Here is a 19,148-nt window from a genome sequence, read left to right on the forward strand (position 1 = left end):
ATTAAGTATACCTAAACTAAATTTACTGAGTAATTACATCATGATGCAGAGGAATAATAAAAATTATTTTATCTTAAGGTTTTCCAGTAGTGTCTATGCACATGTAAACATATGTATAAAGACACACATAAATTGATCACAAACCTTAAAACCTTCTCCCAAAATATATTTCACATAAAATGAACATTTAGCCAAAATAAATAAATTCAAAACATCTTTGGAGGTACAAGTCACTTTAAATGTTAGCATTATTTTCCTTGCAATTCAATGGCAAGACAATGCAGAGGAATTCTTGATTGTGCAAAACAAAACCCATTTAATAAAACAATAATAAGGCTCTTGAAATACATTTCAGACTTAAAAGTCTTAAAACGGCAATTCTAGCATTAACATTCTTACAGGTAGGTTTCTGGAAATGGGTAATACATTACGGTAGAACAGTCGGGCGGCTTGTATTTTGTTATTAAGACTGATTGCTGCAACTTAAATAACAGAGCGCGATTATACTTCCTCTTAAGGCCACTTCGTTTCATTATGGAAATAGATCATACTGCCTAATACCGAAGCTTGTAATTAATACAGGTCAGCAAGAAAACAGGTAAGTTAGATAAACGAGTAACTCGCTGTAGTAGACGGCGGCTCTGTAGCCGAGCCTGGAGCCCTGCTGCATATTTGCATTCCGCTCAGTTTCATGATTCACAAACAAATCGTTATTTAGGGTAAACTAAAGCCCACACCAAAGCTTCAGAAAAGGGCTGTAAAGGTAGAGTACTTACATAAAGGGTTATCAGGACAGGAGACAATGCAACTTATCTGGGAGGGTCTCTAATGTCCACGGGGTGGTAAAACGCATTTGAAAAGGCGATGTGGATTCGGATGGCCGCCTCCCCACGGCATCCCAGACAAAGCAGGGCCAGGCCCTCGGGCGCTCCTAGTGCACCTGCAATGCGGATCCCTCACCCTACAATCCCACCCCGGGGCTGGCAGGAACGCCCCTGGGCTGCTCTCTCCTCCCGCTTCGGATTGGCTTGGGTGCGCGGCGGGTTCGCACCCCAGCCTGGACTGTAGCCCTGGCAAGGGCAACCCCTCCCTATAACGAGCTGGAAGACCCTGCAGGCAGCCGGCGCGGGGTCGCCGCGCCTCACTTTTGCCCTCCTTTCCACCTATTCTTATCTACCTCCCACCCCCTCCCCCGAGATGTCTCCGTAAGGGGACACCCTTCTCCACCCCGTGGGTCTGGAGGACCCCTCCCCTTGCAGTGAGGGCTTGAAAAATTATTTAAATGAGTTCCCGCTGCGACAGGTGCCGCCGCCCCCCGCCGGCACCCGCAGAGCCTCCCTGCAGGTACCGCCAGGTGAGCGGGGCTGGACTTGATCACACCTCGGGCCCCGCCTCACCTGCGGGCGCAGCCGTCGCGTTCCTTCAGGCGGCTCCCCCCCTCGGCGCGATCCTCGCGGCGGGAGGCTGCGGGGGCCGGCGGCCCATGGGCGGGGCGGCGGGCGGGGCTGGCTCCTGGCTCCGGCCCTGCCCCGGCCGGGCCGCCGAGGGAGGTCAGTGGGCACCGCCCGCGCAGCGCATCTCGCCGGCTCCCACCCGAGCGCTCGCCGCGGTGCACGCTGGGAGCGGGGGGCCGGGGCGGCGAGAAGGCCTGGCCGCGCTGACCCGGCGGGCGGCCGAGGCGCCGGCGCGGCGGCGGCGGCGGCGGCGGCGGGTCTGTGTCTGCGGGGATGGGCGGGGGAGGCCGATCGATACTCACTTCGCGGGGACGGGGTGACGCCCCGCCCCCACTCTCCCGCAGCTGTGCGGGGCTGGGGAACCGACCAAGGGGAAGGGAGGGTCTGGCCGGTGGGACGCAGGCGCACAGCTCAGGTGCGGCCGCACTGCGGTTGCCCAGGGTAACGCGGGTCCGGGTGGGGCGGGAGGGGAGGAGGAGGAGCGAGGCGGGGGAGCGGGAGCGCGCGCGCTGGGCGGTGGGGGTGGGGGGGGTACCCGTGACAGGCCTGGGATTGGGGAGGGGGGAGGGCGCGCGCGGGCAGCCGACGGGGGCGGGGGCAGAGGCGGTGGGGGGCGGGGGGGAAGGGGCCAGGGCCGGGCGGCGCGCATGCGTGCGGCCCCCGCTCCCCAGGGGCTCGCCGGCCTCGTGCGTGCGCACGCGCGCTGTCCCCCGGAGGCGTCTGGGTGTGCGGAGCGCGCGCGCGCGGCTCGGAGGCGCACCTGTGAGGTGTCCCTTGAGGAGAGGGAGGGTGGGTGCGCGGAGTCCGCGGCCTGGGGCGCTTCAACCCCTCACTTGGAGTGAGTTCTGGGGTGGCCGGGCTGTAGTGTCTTTATTTCTTTTCGGGATCAAGGCAGGGGCGAGGGGGGTGGCTAGGGAGCGGGTTCTGGGTCGGAAGGAGGATGAGTGGATTAAAGAAAAAGAAAAACAACCCATTACTTAGGATGGGCCTGGAGCCGGGGCGAGCGCCCGGGCATCGGGTGGGAAAGGTCAGAGTGGCTCCGCGCAGCCGGGCGGCCCGGCGGCCACCCGGGCCGGCCCGGGGGAGGGCAGCCTGGCTTTGGGCCTCGGCGAGCCGGCGTGGGCCCGCAGTGCTGGGGAGCGGGGGTCACAGATGGCGGCCAGGGCGCGCGGCGGGCGGAGGGGCAGCGACCGGGGCGAGGCCGGGCGGAGGCCCCGCGGGAGCCGGACTCCCGAGCCGGGCTCCATTGTTGTTGGAGCCGAGGGAAGGGGGAGCAAAACAGCTTTAGAAACCCGTGAAGCCGCGCCTTGGAGCCTTTCCAGGCGGGTCCCCGGAGAGGCGGTAATGGCCGCGCCGTGGGATCAAGGGAGCCGGGCTGTGCCGCGGAGAAGCCTGGCTGCATGGTGTGATGTTGTGTGTGTGTGTGTGTGTGTGTTTTTTTTAAGAGCGCCTCGCGTCCCAGCTGAGCCAGCCGAGCATCCTACTCAGGTGATGAGGAACCCTCCAGGCACCCAGCGCAGATCGCTGCTGCCGCTGGACGCCTCCATTGTTTGACCATAACAAGGGCCGGATTCTCACCCAGGTAAACTGGATGGCAGCGCAGTGGAGCTCCCTCTAACCTCCCACATCCAAAGGAATCCTCCTCTTTCAGGACTTCACTCTAGTTTTCTTCCTGGGCCCTGCTTCTGATTAACTCAGTATATCCACTTCCCAGGCATTTCCCCATCTGGCTTAATCTTCCCGCATCTCTCTGCCCAGTCACCTCTCATTTCCCTCAAAACTCAGCTCCTTTGTGAAACCTTCCTTGCCCAACTCTAACAACTAAATCTCTCCCAGAGGATCCTGTTCCGAACTCTCCTAGTTGATAGTTTATTGGTTGTCTTATTGCAACAAAGGAGACTAGATATTTTTTAAAATTCTAAGCTGTTGCCTTTTTTTTTTTTAAAGGAAAGTTTTGTGATAGTTTATTGTTTCAAGAGAATCGAACTGTTTTTGTTGCTATATATGTTTTTTTTTTTTTTTAAGCGGGGGTTCCTCCTTCCTTTATAAGGTTTTCTCCTTCCTTTCCACAGTTTTTTAGACCTAGAAAAATGATCTTCTTGTTCAACCCACAGATTGATTGAAATCTTAAGAATTACTTTTAAATCAGCAAAGTAAAACCGTTTCTTTGTAAAAATTAAAACATCACAGAGATGGCCAATGTCTGACTACAGCCCTCTGTTCCCAGAGATAACAACCGTGTATAACCTTCTAGATCTTTAAAAATGTTTTTACGCCAATGTGTACTTGTATTATCTTCGGCTGTTTTAACAAGTGTGCATTCCCTCTAGCTTTCAGTTCTTAGCATAGGATGCATTCAATTATTTTGCAGAACTGCTGCATCATGTTCCATAGTTTGAGGACACCATATTTTATTTAGCCATTTCCTGAATTGATGGCAATTTATTTACATTTAAAATAGCTTTTTTGGTTGTTCTCTACTGAAATTTTAGTGAAGGGAGCACAAATCTACACTTACTACAGAGACTAAGTGTTTATGATGGACGTTCTCTTTGGTTCAGAAATTTACATGTGGGGGCAACCCCCCCACCTTGTAATTCTGATTCTGTTTTAAAGACTCTGTTTTAATTGTGACTCCTGTTTTAAAGTCCTGTGACCTTGAGGAAGACATTTAATCACTCTAAGCCTGAGTTTTCTTTTCTATAAGTAGTGATAATATCTGCTCTATTTACTTCATCAAGTTCAGTGATATGATGTGTGTGAAAGTCTTTGTAGAGTATAAAGTAGTATATAATGTTGATTTTGTGATCTGAAGGGATTTTTAAATTTGCACTACAATTTATATTTCCTTCTTTGGCTAGATATGTATGTAATAAAATACTACAGCTAGCCAACTTTGCTGTTTAGTTTCTGATTTTGTCATATTTTTATCAAGTACTCTTTAGACTTCTGAAAGTATTTTACAAAGCATATTTTTCATAGTGTTTTACATGCTTTGAAAAATAAGGCATAAAAATTAGTTGACTGTGAATAAAGCATCAGAAAATTGAACACTACATAAAACACTCATAATATGTAAACAGAACTTCCTAGTGATGTAAATTCGTTTGTGTTTTTCTGTAGCAGCAACAGATTCAGGTTAGTTTTTATGTCCTTTGAGTACAATGGATTCTTACTGAATTTGCCAGAGGTATCAAGAGTTTTAACAGTTTTTATACATATTCAATAATGTGATGGTTATCATATTAAGATGTAAAAGGCACAATTAAGAGGTATGTAGGTATTTTTTCCTTTTATTCAGATGTACATGAATGTTTCTAGCATGGCCACCAAAATCAGCTTGCCCCTGTTCTCTTCTAGTTTAAGTATGGGGGCAGAAGGGATCAGAAATTAAACACAATCACGCAGCTGCTCCTATAATCACAAACTAGTATCTGCTATGAAAGTGAGGTAGTATTGGCTATGAGAAGGTATTTTAAAAGGGACCACATTTTAGATTGCAGAGATAGGACCCAGGAAAGACTTTTTTGCAAAAATAAGCTTTGAGCTGAGATCTGAAGGGTGAGTAGGCGTCAGTGTAGAATGAGATGGGGGATAATTTTCCAGGCAGGGGAACGGCATGTGAGAAGGCCCAGAAGGGGAAAAGCTTTGCCCATTCTGGGAACTGAAAGAATGACTTGTGGATAGATTATGGTGGGTGAGGGGCAAGTGTGGCTAGGCAGGGGGCCAAATCATGTAGGGTCTTGTAGGGCAGGTTAAGGTTTATTTTATCCTGAGTGAAATGGGAAACCATTACAAAGGTTGGGTTTTAAACAGGGGAATGACTTAATCAGATTTGCATTTTTAAACAACCACTCCAGCTGCTGCTACCTGCAGAATGTGGGAGTGGAGAGTGAAAGTGGGGAAGCCCAGGTAGGCGATGTCAGAAGTCTTTCTAGAAGAGAGATGGTCTTTCCCTTCTAGTTCACATTAACTTCAAACTACCAGCTAAACTAAGGTCAAAATAGATATTTGCTTGTAAAAATAAATAATTTTTTGTTTTCAAAAAGTAGGCATAAAGATGCACTTTTTAATGCAAAACACACGTATGTTAAACTATTCATACTATGCTTAACAGAATAGGATCAGAGAGAGTCTAAATTTGGGATATTTAACATATTTTTGATAAGTTTTGTCAAAGCAGGAATACATGAAATAAGAGTGAGGTGAGGTTCTAAAATGAAAAGAAGGGGAATATTTTAAATGCTATTGGCTAAAAAAAAAGGAGAATAACAAAAAAGATACTAGATAAAAAAATTGAGAAAGCAACTGGCACACAATGAGTATATAATATTTATAGCTTTCTGAGTACTAATAATAACTTTTTCAGAAACTAAAATGGAAAAACAAACAAAAAAGCAGGCTCTGATCACAATGCAACAAAAACCACGAAACAGGTAAACACAGCTTCATCAAGACAAGTGCGACTGACCTGCCTGGAAGAGACCAAACAATACCTTGAAAGATGAGAAAGAATGTCATAAACTGAAGGATAGGCCATATTCCTGGATGTGATGTTTAAATGCTGTAGAGATCCCCTTTTTCAGGTGAACTGGACAGAATAGTGAGTAATGAGCTAGAACAAGCTAATTGTTTAAACATATTGTAGAACCAATTGTGTTTAAACAGTGTCACACTAGCTTCAGAGTATCTGGACAGGTCACTGGAACCTATTCAACACCCCAAAGATAAACTGTATATGGAAGTGTAATAAGTGACAAACCATCACAAATGCCCTCCAAATCAGAGAAGATATGGAAGTAAATATTAAACATCTGGGCTGGACTTCCCTGATGGTCCAGTGGTTAAAACTTTTATTTTCTAATGTAGGAGGTACGGGTTTGATCCCTGGTCAGGGATCCCACATGCCTCAGGGCCTAAAACATAAAAACCAAACATAAAACAGAAGCAATACTGTAACAAATTTAATGAAGACTTTTAAAATAATTCCCACATTAAAAAAAAAAAATCTTTAAAAAAATAGGGGAACATCTGGAAAAAGGAGTTCTCTATGCCGAGGTGAACAGAGCACAGGCTTAGCGATCAGACAGGCTTGAACTGGCATTTAAGTAAGGAAAATGATACCCACGATACAGGTGTTGAGAGAGAAAGAGGTACAGGTCCTGGTACCCACGAGACATTCAGATCTGTTATTAGTTAAAATTTGTATTGGACTACATAAACATTGAAAACTTCTTTAAGAAGAAAGGAAAAATGAAATCCTAGGATCAAAAGCCAAACCACAAAGTAGAAAAATAGTTGTGACAAATGTTAAAGAGTTAATATCTATAACACGTAAAGAACTCACACAAATCAATGAGAAAATGAAAATCCACACACATGGTTGCAGGATGTGGCTCGATAGTTTAATGGATAGAGATATAATTTGTTTGACATTTAGAAAGATGTATAATCTCACTAATAATCAAGTAATTTGTAATTGTTCCTGTAGAAAAGTAAGACTGTATTCTCAATAGCAACAAAACCAGAAGACATTTAAGAGTAACACACAAATGTACAAAAGCTCTATGAAAAAAGTAGAAACCTTTACCTGAAGAATTGAAAAGCTAACCCAAATAAGTGGACAGACATTACATGCTTTGGAAAGGGATGGCATCTTTGTAAAGATTGCAGTACTCTACAAATTAAACTGTAACTTCAATGTAATTCTAGTTGAAATCCCAGTGAGACTTACTTTTGGACACTTGATAAATTGCTTCTAAAATTTGTCCAGAGGACTAAATGTGCTCGAGTGGCCAAGAAATTTTTCAAGTGGAAAATACTGATGAAGGATTTGCTATGCCAGATATCAAAACATACTGTAATGGTACAGTTATGTAAATGGTGAGTACAGGAATAGAGAGGTTGGTACATGGAACAAAGTAGAGCCAGTAACCCATTTATATACAGAGGAATTTATTATATAATAAAGTTGGTATTTTGAAACAGTTGAGTTGGATACATAGGATATAATGTTGGATACATTGTAGAGGGGTAAATGACTATTTGGAAAGAAAGATTCTACTTCCCCATATTCAAAATGGCTTATTTGAGTTAAAGAATGAGCTTAAAGACAAAAACACCTGTAAAAGTATAAGAAGAAAATATAAGAGAATTTATTATGTTGGAAAATAAGTTTCTAGGGTAAGCAGTTTATTAATACGTAAGACCAAGGCCCCAAATCATAAAGAAGAGACTGATAAGTTTGAACATCATCAAAGCCGATATTTCTGTGTGATGTAAAAACATTATAAGTTGACAGACTAGGGGAAAAGTTCTGGTATCGTGTACAAACAAACAAACAAAAAAGCCACTTCCCTGGTGGCTCAGATGGTAAAGCGTCTGCCTACAATGCGGGAGACCCGGGTTCAATTCCTGGGTCGGGAAGAGCTCCTGGAGAAGGAAGTAGCAACCCACTCCAGTACTCTCGCCTGGAAAATCCCAGGTCAGAGGAGACAGAGGAGCCTGGTAGGTTGCAGTCCATGGGGTCCCAAAGAGTCGAACATGACTGAGCGACCTCACAAACAAACAAAGGATAATAGAATTGACATAGTTAAGAAATGAATGGAGGATGTGAATAGTTCTCATTTAATAGTTCTTATAGAGAAATGAAAGTGTCAAAGCGATGACAGGAAATTCAGCCTCACTTGTGATTAGGGAAATGGAAATTAAAACGGTGAATTTTTATAGAGGAGGTAATGGCTTTCAGGCAAGTTAAAATGCTATCCAAGTATGTAGAAGAAAAGCTACCTGATACAGTCTTTGTTGTTCAGTTGGTAAGTTGTGTCCGACTCTTTGTGACTCCGTGGACTGCAGCACCCCAGGCTTCCCTGTCCTTCACCATCTCCCAGAGTTTGCTCAAGCTTGTGTCCACTGAGTCGGTGATGCCATCCAACCATCTCATCCTGTGTCACCCCTTCTCCTCCTTCCCTCAATCGTTCCCAACATCAGGGTCTTTTCCAGTGAGTTGGCTCTTCGCATCACGTGGCCCAAAGTATTAGAGCTTCAGCATCAGTCCTTCCAGTGACTGTTCAGGGTTGATTTCCTTTAGAATTGACTGAAATTAGTTTGCCCGTTCCCTATGACAATTTGGTTAAACCTATCAAAATTTTAAAAACACCCATATGCTTTCATCCAGCAGATACACTTCAGGGAATTGGGGATATTCTAATAAGAGGATACAAGTTAAAGTTAGTATGAATGAAATCTGTCACAGTATCACTTATAAAGAGGAAAAGCTGAAGATGAATGCAGAAAAAGTTTGTTACCTCTACACTATGGAATGTTAGGTAGCTTTTAAAAAGGCAGATTTGTATGTGTTGACATAGCCTGGATGGATATCCAGAATATATTTTTGAGCAAGTTTAATTCCATTTTTTGTAAGATAGAAAACAAAATAACAATGTGTGTGTGTTGTGTGTGTGTGTTCTGAATGAAAATAGAGATAAGTCTAGAAAGATAAGTGGAAAAGGAGGAGTGGAGGAGAATAGGGAGATTGAATTTTTGTTTCTGGGACTGATTTTATATTTATTTTACATGCTTTTGGATTGTTGTAGGTTTTTTTTAAAACAGTATTTACTTCTTTAATGAAGATGTTATGATTTCTCATTTAGTAAAGGCCCAAATTTAGAAAGTTTTAAGACCTAGTACTTAATGTGGGTGTAGCAAAAATGTCACACACTTACGTTACATTGGCTATATGTATCAAGAGCCTTAAAAGTTATCATAGTCATTGATGTAGCAACCACCTAGAAACCATCAAAGGAATATTTTTAAATACAGAGAGGTTTTATGTATAAAAGATACATATTATAGAATTATTTTTAAGGGTGCATTTGCAGGCTGGTTAAGTTATCCACTGGGTAATATATTATTGGCTATTAAAATATTTATGAAGAAAATGTATTAAAGTGCTTATGACAGTGTTAAGTGAAGAAAATCAGGATACAAAATTGCATACATTATATGCTTAAAACTCTTATTAAACAGAAGTCCCAATTGCCCTCCACAAAAGTCTATGATGGTAAAATGTCTGGAGGAAATTAAATGAAAATCTTAAAAATTGTGGACTTTGGGTAGTAGGATGTTGGAACATTTAAGTTTTTTTACTTTTTCATTTTTCAGGATTATATGTCATTGCATCTATCAATTTATCAATTTGTTATTTCATTTGTAATGGAGCATTTACTTTTTAAAAGTACATCATATCTAGGACATTTGTTAGCTGCATGGTTAATAGATGTATACACTTTAAAAATACATCTGTCATATATTAAAGTATCCTCTAAAGTGAATGTTTTTTGAGTGGTATATTTGTTGCTCCCAGCTTTTGGAGGAAGTTTTCTTCTTAGCAATATGCAGAATACAAGTAGTTCTCATTTCTCATAACTGTAGAACAAATGCAGAAACTTAAACATGGGCCCTGGGATTTACTAGTTTGACTCTTGTTAACTCTTTGTGTTTCTAACACACACATCAGGTTGTAAAGCACACTGCCTTTCACCGAGTCAGGGCAAGTAGGATTTAGCCACGGGACCAGGGGCAGAAGCATGAGGAGCCTGATTAGTGACTTGGCAGAGTGGAGCTCAAGGTACCTCGGGCCATGAAGTGTGGGTGAACTGAAGGGGTTATGCCCAAGGGCAGGTAGATTTGCTCCCTTGCCAAGTGTTCCGTGGACCTGCAGGATTCTGTGGATGTGGCGTAGCGTGGGGCTTAGTGGAGGACAAAGCCGAAGAAGTGTGATAGTGGAGAGGAGGTTGCGGACTTGGAAGGGCTCTGGGAGCACAAAAGAAAGGGTCATACAGAATCCAGAAGTGAGGGTAAGCTTTCTAGAGGCAGTGATGTCTGGTGGTGAGACCTGAAGGTAATTGGAGGGAACAGCAAGTGTGATGGGTCAGAGGTAAAAGGAACGTGGTCGGGGGATGGGGGTAGTGGTTCAGGCCTAGGAGCAGACTAGATCTGGGGAGCCTGAAGAAGTTTGGTTTGGTTGGAACTAGATTTGGAGTGAGCAATGGTGAGAGATGAACCAGAAGTAAATAGTAGCTCACACTGATCAGAGTTTAAAAGTCATATGAATAAATTTGAAAACTACACTGAGAATTAATGGAACCCATTGAAAAGCTTTAAGCAGGATAATGAACATCCCATTTTGCATTTTAGAAAGATTACATGACAGTGGATAATGGATTAGAGGAAGTCAGGCATGGAGGCTTTGTAGTGTCCTGGGGGAGGATGGTGGCCTGAATGACAGCTGAGTGTAGGTGAAGTGGGTGGATAAATTCAGGAGCAACTGGGAAGATAAGACTTTGTGAGCAGGAGGAAGGTTGATGGTAACCAGCTTCTGGCTTAGGCTGTTCAGTGACCAGTGGACCCATTTACTACAGCTGAGAACAGAGTTGACTTTGTTGAGGAGATAACAGACTGAGTTTTGAATGTGCTGACAGAACAGGGATGTAAAGAAACTACATGTCACTTGTAGGTTCTTCCTGAGAGAATTTGCAAAGAATGATTTTATGCTGCAAATACATACTTTGCTCTATGAATGAGTGCTCTATATAAATCCATTATTAAAAACAGTGTTTCTGTGGTAACTATTTTTTGGAATATAGTTACACATCTATATATTATTGAAGTTTGGGGAGTATCTGTCTAGCTTAGACTGGACTGTTGATGTCTTCCATGTGGAGTTATTTAAGTCTGCATGACCCTGACTTTGGGTAATACTGTGCCTTTTGCGCTAGACTGTCTCTGAGCAGGTGATGGTGCTGTAGTCAGTTATCCTGTTGTCAGTTATGGCTGAATAATTGGAATGATTTCTACTGATGTTTCCATACTGGTCCGTTCCGCACAGAGGTAGGCCAGGACACAGTGGTGCTGTGACTGTATCCAACTGCAAGTGCTCACCTGGCCACTGGAAGTTGTTCTAGTCCATTTAAACTGCTGTGACAAAATATCACAGACCAGGTGGCTCCAACAACAAATATTTACTTTTCATGGTTCTGGAGGCTGGGAAATCCAAGATCAATGAACTGGTAGATTTAGTGTTTGATGAGGTCCTGCCTGGTAGCTCAGCTGTTAAAGAATCCACCTGCCATCCAGGAGACCCTGGTTTGATCCCTTGTCGGGAAGATCTGCTGGAGAAGGGATAGGCTACCCACTCCAGTATTCTTGGGTTTCCCTGGTGGCTCAGCTGGTAAAGAAATCTGTTTGCAATGTGGGAGACCTGGGTTCAATCCCTGGGTTGGGAAGATCCTCTGGAGAAGGGAAAGGCTACCCACTCCAGTATTCTGGCCTGGAGAATTCCATGGACTGTATAGTCTGTGGGGACGCAAAGAGTTGGACACGACTGAGTGACTTTCGTGTATATTCTGTGAGGTCCTGCCTCCTGGTTCATAGACGCCATCTTCTTGCTGTGTCCTCACGTGGCAGAGGGGCGGGGGAGCTCTTGGGGTCTCTTTCATAAGGACACGCATCCCATTGTGAGGGCTCCACCCTCATGAGCTAATCTCCTCCTAAGGGCCCCACCTCCTAACACCATTACACTGGGGTTGAGGTTTCAATATCTGAATTTTGAGGGGATACAAACATTCAGGGTCTCGCAGAAGTATAGATAGAGGTTGGAGAGTCATTTACAGTGTCCTCCCGTCACGGCTGGCATGGCGGCTGTGGCTGGGTGCCAGTGTGTGGACCAGAGTGAGGTGAGGCCCAGAGCAGAGCTGGGGGGTGGTCCATCTAGGAGGAGGTAGGGGAGACGGGGCCTGTGGAAGAACTCATCAGAGAGGAGGAGGATGTCTTCACCAGAGAGCATTTGGTTAAAGGAAAAAAACGTGTTTGAAGTGGCAGGGGGAATCTCTGAGGAGGCTGCCATGGCACCCCACACTGTATCTTGGCTGAGGCCTGCTAGCGTCTGGAGTGTCACAGGAGCCAGCGCAGCTCTCTCTGCCTGTGTCTCTCCCGAGTCACTGTCCCTTTCAGTTCACTTTGTAGACCCAGGCTTTCCACCTCCCAGTTCTGAATTCTTAGGGAAGAGCATCTGACTGGTTCAGCTTAGCTGACCGGGTTCCTGTTGCAGGGCCCACGGGGGCAGATTCTCCAGGTGGTGAAGGCAGATGGGGGGCCTCGGGGGAGGGCGGTGCCCTGGCAGTTGTGGAGAGAGTTCCCAGAACTGATGGGGACAGTAGGTTCTAATGGCTCAGAGATGTGATAAAGAGATAAGGAGTCAACCTAATTTGGCAAATCAAAGTCATTTAGCCTAGGTGTAAAGAATTACCACAGCTAACCCACAGCTATGGAGATACTCATGCTATGGAAGAGGTTGGAAGAAGGGAGATTTTTAAAAAAGGAAATGTAACTGGAGTTGTATCAGCAGAATTCAAAGTTTAATTTGAAAAAGCAGTAATTTGTGTTGTTGACACTAAAGCATTTCTACAGCTTTATTCTAACTTGAGAATATGCAGTGTCTCTTGTGTCACCTGATATAAGAAATTCAATAAAGCTATTCTAGAGCTTATTTATTTTTTATAACCTGCAAGTTGATAAAATAGTCATAGCTTATTTCCACAGCTTATTTTTTGCAATGCCTTCCATAGTAATGTGCCAAATCTTCTGAGGAAGCCCTTGTTCCAGCTAGAGTAATCCTCTGTCCCAAAGGTTATAAATTCTGCCTCTTTAGGTAAATGATAAAACAATTCATTAAAAAAATCTGAACCCTCTTTCCTCAGAGTAAACCCCATTATGGCCCTCTGGCTTTCAAAATTATTTTTAGATGTGCATTTCAAACATGTAGGATTAAGCTTGATAGGATTTAAGAATGTTTTAGTGATTCAAAGTACTTGGCATCAGCCAGCAAACACAAGTCAGGTTTTTAGTTAACCAATATTCAGTAACATATCACTGTATCTCTCTGTCATGATAGAATTAGGACCTTGTGATAAGCCCCCAGACTCACAATTCGGATCGGGGAACCTGCAGAAAGCCGGCTGTACCAGTCTTCATGGTGCTTAGTAACTAGTTAGAGGTAGTAATCAACTGTGAAATTCGCTGCAAGTTCTAGTGCTTTAGCCTAAATATCCGTGTAGATTTATGAGCAAGTGTTTGAGTGCCCTCTGGAGGCCTTATGAACAGTTAAAACACAGACTCCTACAAAAGCTTTTCTTTAACAGCTAGAATTAAGAACCAGTGGACTAGATAGTTGAACTGGTCTGGGTATGAGTAGGGAGCAGAGGGGAGCCAGGATGGAACCCAGAGGAATGCTAGTACTTGGGGAGGGGCAGGAGTCTCCATGCAGACTGACACCAGTGGGTGTCCTGAGAGTGGAGTTGTAGAAGGGAGTGTCCAGCATGAGCAAGAAGGTGCCAAGAGGAACTTCAGCGGTGTGGTGGTGGGTCGAGGAATGAATGGGAAATGAAAGAATAGAAATCAGGAGACTAAGTCTTTAAGAAGCCTGGATGGGGAAATGGAGAAAATATATGGCAGCTAGAGATGGCTAAGTATTGGTTTCCTTAAGGTAGAAGAGAGTTTGCGTGGGTTTAAATGCTGAGAGTAGAAAGAAGATAAGCAGAGATCAGATGCAGTGAAAGGGTGTGTGTGTTGTGGGGGGTGGCGGGGGAAGTTGACTTCAAAGTTCCTGGCTTAGAAGAGTTGTTGGGGAAGATGTTGCCTTTTACAGGGTCTTGGAAGATGGTGAATTAGTGATTTTCAGTTCACTGTGGGATGATAGGGAAAGATTCCTGCTATGAGAAAATGTGGAATTGTCATTATGGAAATGGCTCTCATTCAAGCCAAGCAGGAGGTTGAGCTTAAAAAAAAAAGATGGAGTGAGGACATACCTTTAGCAGACACTCATTTAGAAAGAAGGAATAAAAGAAGAGCTCAGTGCACCAGCCCCGAGCACTTGTCTCATGCATCCAACCTGGGCTGGTGATCTGTTTCATGCTTGATAATATACATGTTTCGATGCTGTTCTCTCACAACATCCCACCCTCGCCTTCTCCCCCTGGAAGACCCAGAGGGATCAGGTGGAGAGAGAGGTGGGAGGGGGGATCGGGATGGGGAATACATGTAAATTCATGGCTGATTCATGTCAGTGTATGGCAAAAACCACTACAATATTGTAAAGTAATTAGCCTCCAACTAATAAAAATAAATGGAAAAAAAAAAAGTCAGAAGAAAGAAAAAAAAAAAACAGAGGTCAAGGCCTGAGGAGAGGTGAGAAAGTGTAGGGAACTGGGGATGGAGGAGATGCATGTAAATTAGTCAGAGTGAAATGTGAACGAGGGCCTTGAGCTCTGAAGGGGAGGGAAGCAGTTTTGTTTTGTTTGGCTGCCCTTCGTGGTTTCTGGGATCTTAGTTCCCCAACTAGGGATGGAACCTGGGCCCTCGGCAGTGAAAGTACAGAGTCCTAACCACTGGACTGCCAGGGAGTTCCTAGGGAACAGTTCTGCAGGGGAGGCATTGGGGGGGGAAGTAGTGGGGCAGCAGGTGTGTGTGGGGCAGGACCAGGAGGTGTAGAGTGTGCGGGGAGGCCGGCAGAGACAGTGGGGAGGCGGAAGTGGTCACAGACCACAGTGGAACAGTTCATGTGGTCACAGTTCCCCAGTGGAACAGACGGAGACCTTGTCTGTGCTCACCCAGTAAGAGTCCGAATAAGTAGTAACTGCAGAAAGAGAATTATATTTGCCTTTGTGCTTTTCAGGTGTAAGATTTAAATCTTGTGTAACTTCTGTGCTCCCTTCTGTTTTTCTCAAAGTGAAAGCATTAGTTGCTTAGTCGTGTCCTGATTCTTCGAAACCCCATGGACTGTAGCCCTCCAGGCTTCTCTGTCCATGGGGTTTTCCAAGCAAGAATACTGGAGTGTGTTGCCATTTCCTTCTCCAGGGGATCTTCCCAAGCAGGATCGAGCCGGGTTCTCCTGCATTGCAGGCAGATTTTTTTTTTTTTTAAACTGAGCCACCAGGGAAGCCCAGTGAGAGGGAGAATCTGGCCAAATGGAAGAGAATGTTCGGATCTGTTCCTGACATTTGAGGGGACTCTTGCACAAGAAGAAAGTACCTGTGATCAATTTTTGATTTATTATTCTGACAGATGGCCTTTAAATGTACATGATCATTTGCAACCTGAACAACATTATTTCCCTTCTTTTTGGTAAAACTCATAGGACAGCTACTAGAAGTTGTTTGGTTTCCTTTTTGTAAAATATTTCATTAAGAAAAAATAATAGACTCCTAACTCAGGAGTGCTAAAATTACAGTCTGTTTAAATTTGGAAGGTGAGGGTTGATTTCTGACTTCAGACTGCTCAGTTTTGAATAGTAAGGCATAATATTTAACATGTAAGCTTCTATAAAGGGTAGGGTGGGCAGGCTCCAGCTTACACCCAAGCATGTTTGGTTCCACAGGACTGGTTTGCAGGCCTCTGAAGACCTCAGCACTTTTGTCTTTGGCAACCTTTAGCTTGTCATATGTCAAACAAAAACATGTACCCATGTCCCATGCAAAAGTAGCTTATACAGAACTGAGAGTTAAGCTTCATTTGACTAGTTATAGGCATTAAAAATTTATTAACTTTGATTTTACTACGTCCTTTTCATATTTTACATCCAATAACTATTTTTTCAGGTCTCAAAACATTTTCATGGACCATTAAGATGCTCATAAGCTTTGGGGCCAGTACTGAAGTTTCATAGAGAATGAGACACCCCTCTTCTGCTGAGATGTTGAGGCACGTCTGGCTGGGGTGGACTTGCCAGAAATGTTTGTTTGAGGCACTGAGCTACCTCCTGGGAAAACTCCATTCTCAAGGGAGCTGAAGTAACTGCTTTAGTTAGTGCTTTTTTTTTTGTTGTTACAAAGAGCAGAGATCCATTCCATTTTAGGAAACGGGATATGACATTAAGGATGCGCCTGGACCAGGAAGCTGTTGTTCTCTAAGGCAGCTCAGAGAAGCAGTCTTTCCCATCGACAGTAGGGTCTCAGGGCTGCTCTCTTTCCTCTGTGTCCTTTTCCTCTTGCTGCCATCTGGTTTATCCTTTTCCCTTATCCCATCAGTCTTTTTTCTACCTTACTTAGAGTTTCTCCTCCCTCATGACTTTGGTTTGCTGTGGTTGCACGTGGTCACTCCAGCTCCTTTGTATATCCTAACCTTTCAGCTTCATCTCTCGTGGCTCATCACCCGGTTCTCAGTATTGTTTAGATTCCTGGGGGAGCGATTGGGAATGTGACTTTGTTGCAGCTTTTACTTGTAGTCCAGGCCACAGCAGAGGTCGCCATTAAGCTCGTGGGTCAGGTGTCTGCACCTGCTCTCAGAAGCTGTGGTGACGTGAGATGGAGCAGTCATGTGGTCCATGGCAGCTGGACCTGCCCTTAAAGCTGAGGCAGTTGCTGTTAGTAGGATTTGCAGGCCAGCAGGCACCATGATTGGCATGTATAGTTCAGCAAGGAAGAGAAAACCTGGCCCCTTGTCAAAATCATTTGAAGTCTCTATCCTTTAAAGTATATTCTGTTAACAACCTTCATTCCAAGGCAATGCTTTGTTCATGTAGAGAAACTGAAATCCCTAAATATATTGAAAGCATTTTCATTTTCCCCTTTTGTCCCCATTTTATTTAGTCTCAGATATTGCAGGGTCACTCAGGCCTACCTGTAGAATTCCATTTCTTGTATTAGTGATTTCTGCTGAAATGATAGAGCTGCTTCAGATGGCTGTGAGCAGAGTTGGATAACTCGAACCTCATGTCATTCACATGTTTCCTTCCTCTCAAAGTTCTAAGGAGCTATATAGACATATAGTAACTTAGCACCAGCCCCAGAGTCTCCAAATGAAGTGTCCCATCTGAATGTTGCATGGCAGTGGTGATACCTGACTTCCTCAATATGCCATTAAACTTCCCAAGGAAAAGCAATTTCCCCAAACTTTAAAGTAGGTCTTGGAATCTACACCCAAAGTACTCTTGGCACTTCTAGAATATAGCGGAGGGGGAGGGAGCAGATGGAATAAATAAGATAATGATAATGATAGCTAACCATGGTTCAGCCCTTAGCATTTCTATTTTAAATACTTGTCATACATTAACTTATTTAACCCTCAAACTATCTTATAATGGTCCCTTACGAGGTCAGGTGCTTTTTCTTATCTTCATTAACCCCATTCTTAACTTCTGAGGTGAAGGCTGCACAGCCAGCATGTGGAAAAACCAAGATATGAACCGACTCAACCCGCCTTCAGTCCCTACTTCTTCAGTACCCTCTCACCTGGAAAATAAGTGAGAAAAACAGTATTGATCCACATACTGATTAAGACTCTTTAGGATTCCAGCCAGTCCCAGAGTCAGTTATTCAGTCTCTCATATGAACCTAGAACTGAAGTGTGGATAAATTCCTAACAAGAGGCTATTTATGATAGTAGGATTCCTGTGTCTTGAAGTGAAGTTGTGTAGACGTGCCTGGCTTTTCCTTTATAGGGTTTCTCGGGTTTTCTCATCCTCTGTTTGGCCCTGCATGCCTTGAATTCCACATTTTAGTATAAGTCCTGATTATAAGAGGGTCAGCTGGGACCCCATATTTAGAATATCCAGTTCTTTGAAAAGCCTAGTGATCCTCATTCGTCCCTGATACACACCTCCTTTTCTCTCCGCATGTTTCTGACCCCGCAGGATCCCGAGGCTCTTGTTGCTCTTCAGCCACAGTGGGCCCTGCCTCTTCCTCTGGAATGTCTTGGGGGTTTTGACTTCTGTCACTGTGGTAAGTGTTCCCCTTGTTTCACCATTTTTGTAGATGGAGAATCACCCTCAACTATTTCTGAACCAAAATGTCTTTGGAGTTCTTTCTAAGCATGTTCCCTTTGGGGCTCAATGAGGAAGCAAGTTTCCCTGACTCATGGTTTTTCTTACACTCTTGCCTGGATCTGGCTTTGACTTCTGTAGACCTTAGACACCCTTCCTTAACTCTGAAGTCAGCAGAAGCATCTTTGTCCCATCTGGGGTTCCTCTTTGTACCTCTGGAGTCTAATTTTCTCAATTTCATGTGAGCCATTAGTTATTAAAGCTTTCCTTTGCCTGTTCCACTTCCCTCTGCTGTCCTGAAGTCCTCTGGATCAGAAACCTGTTTCTGGACCTATGGTCTCCTGGTGTCTTTCCCATTGTTCCTGTCTTCATTGAGATGTCACAACTTGCTTTTGAACTGAGTTTGTTACTCTGTGTGTTTCTGGTGTTTTCTTGTTTACAAAGCCTGAATATCAGTTTTCTCCTTAAATATGAGTTTCTGAAAGTCTTCTTACCTTGGGCAGGATGTTACATCAGTCTCTGTGCAGACATAATTCTGAGAGCATCACATTTCCAGCATTAGCATTTTTTCCTTCATTTTCTTTTGAACCTGTGGATTTGTGATCATTTTTAAATAATTTTTTTTCCTTCTTCAGCTCAACTGTAAGAAGACAACATATATTTTACATAGGACAGATATTTGTTCCTCTTCATTTGGTCATTGTTGAAATCCAGTATATTCCAGTTGAACCCACAGTCTGGATTGCTATGGTTCACATTCATGAGAAAACTTTATGTCCGAGCCATGCACAGCTGGACAGCAGGAGGAAGAACCCTGTCTTGGTAGCTGTTGGCCTGGGGCACGTGACTTCTTGTCTTCCTCATGCACTGCCAGAGAC

The 19,148-nt window shown here is 44.2% G+C and overlaps 2 protein-coding genes across 9 annotated transcripts in view; one reads left to right on the plus strand and one right to left on the minus strand.

The window, feature by feature from the left end:
• The window catches only part of CCDC92 (coiled-coil domain containing 92), a 34,783-nt gene extending 33,258 nt beyond the window's left edge, over window positions 1-1,525 (minus strand). Inside the window, exon 1 of one of the 4 annotated variants that reach the window (XM_043442415.1) lies at window positions 1,398-1,525. The gene's annotated coding sequence lies outside the window, so the exon portion shown is untranslated. Of the gene's footprint in view, window positions 1-776; window positions 901-1,397 lie in introns of those variants that run through there. The other 3 variants (XM_043442397.1, XM_043442406.1, XM_043442420.1) reach the window with 3 other exon arrangements.
• A 48-nt stretch (window positions 1,526-1,573) lies between these two features.
• Window positions 1,574-19,148, plus strand: part of ZNF664 (zinc finger protein 664) — a 35,015-nt gene continuing 17,440 nt past the window's right edge. For 2 of the 5 annotated variants that reach the window (XM_043442467.1, XM_043442442.1), the window contains exons 1-3: window positions 2,130-2,292; window positions 2,900-3,036; window positions 18,142-18,229. The gene's annotated coding sequence lies outside the window, so the exon portion shown is untranslated. Of the gene's footprint in view, window positions 1,712-1,850; window positions 1,870-2,129; window positions 2,293-2,899; window positions 3,037-18,141; window positions 18,230-19,148 lie in introns of those variants that run through there. The other 3 variants (XM_043442448.1, XM_043442458.1, XM_043442476.1) reach the window with 3 other exon arrangements.

Source organism: Cervus canadensis, chromosome 1 (assembly GCF_019320065.1).
Source record: "Cervus canadensis isolate Bull #8, Minnesota chromosome 1, ASM1932006v1, whole genome shotgun sequence".
Classification (NCBI taxonomy): Eukaryota; Metazoa; Chordata; class Mammalia; order Artiodactyla; family Cervidae; genus Cervus; species Cervus canadensis.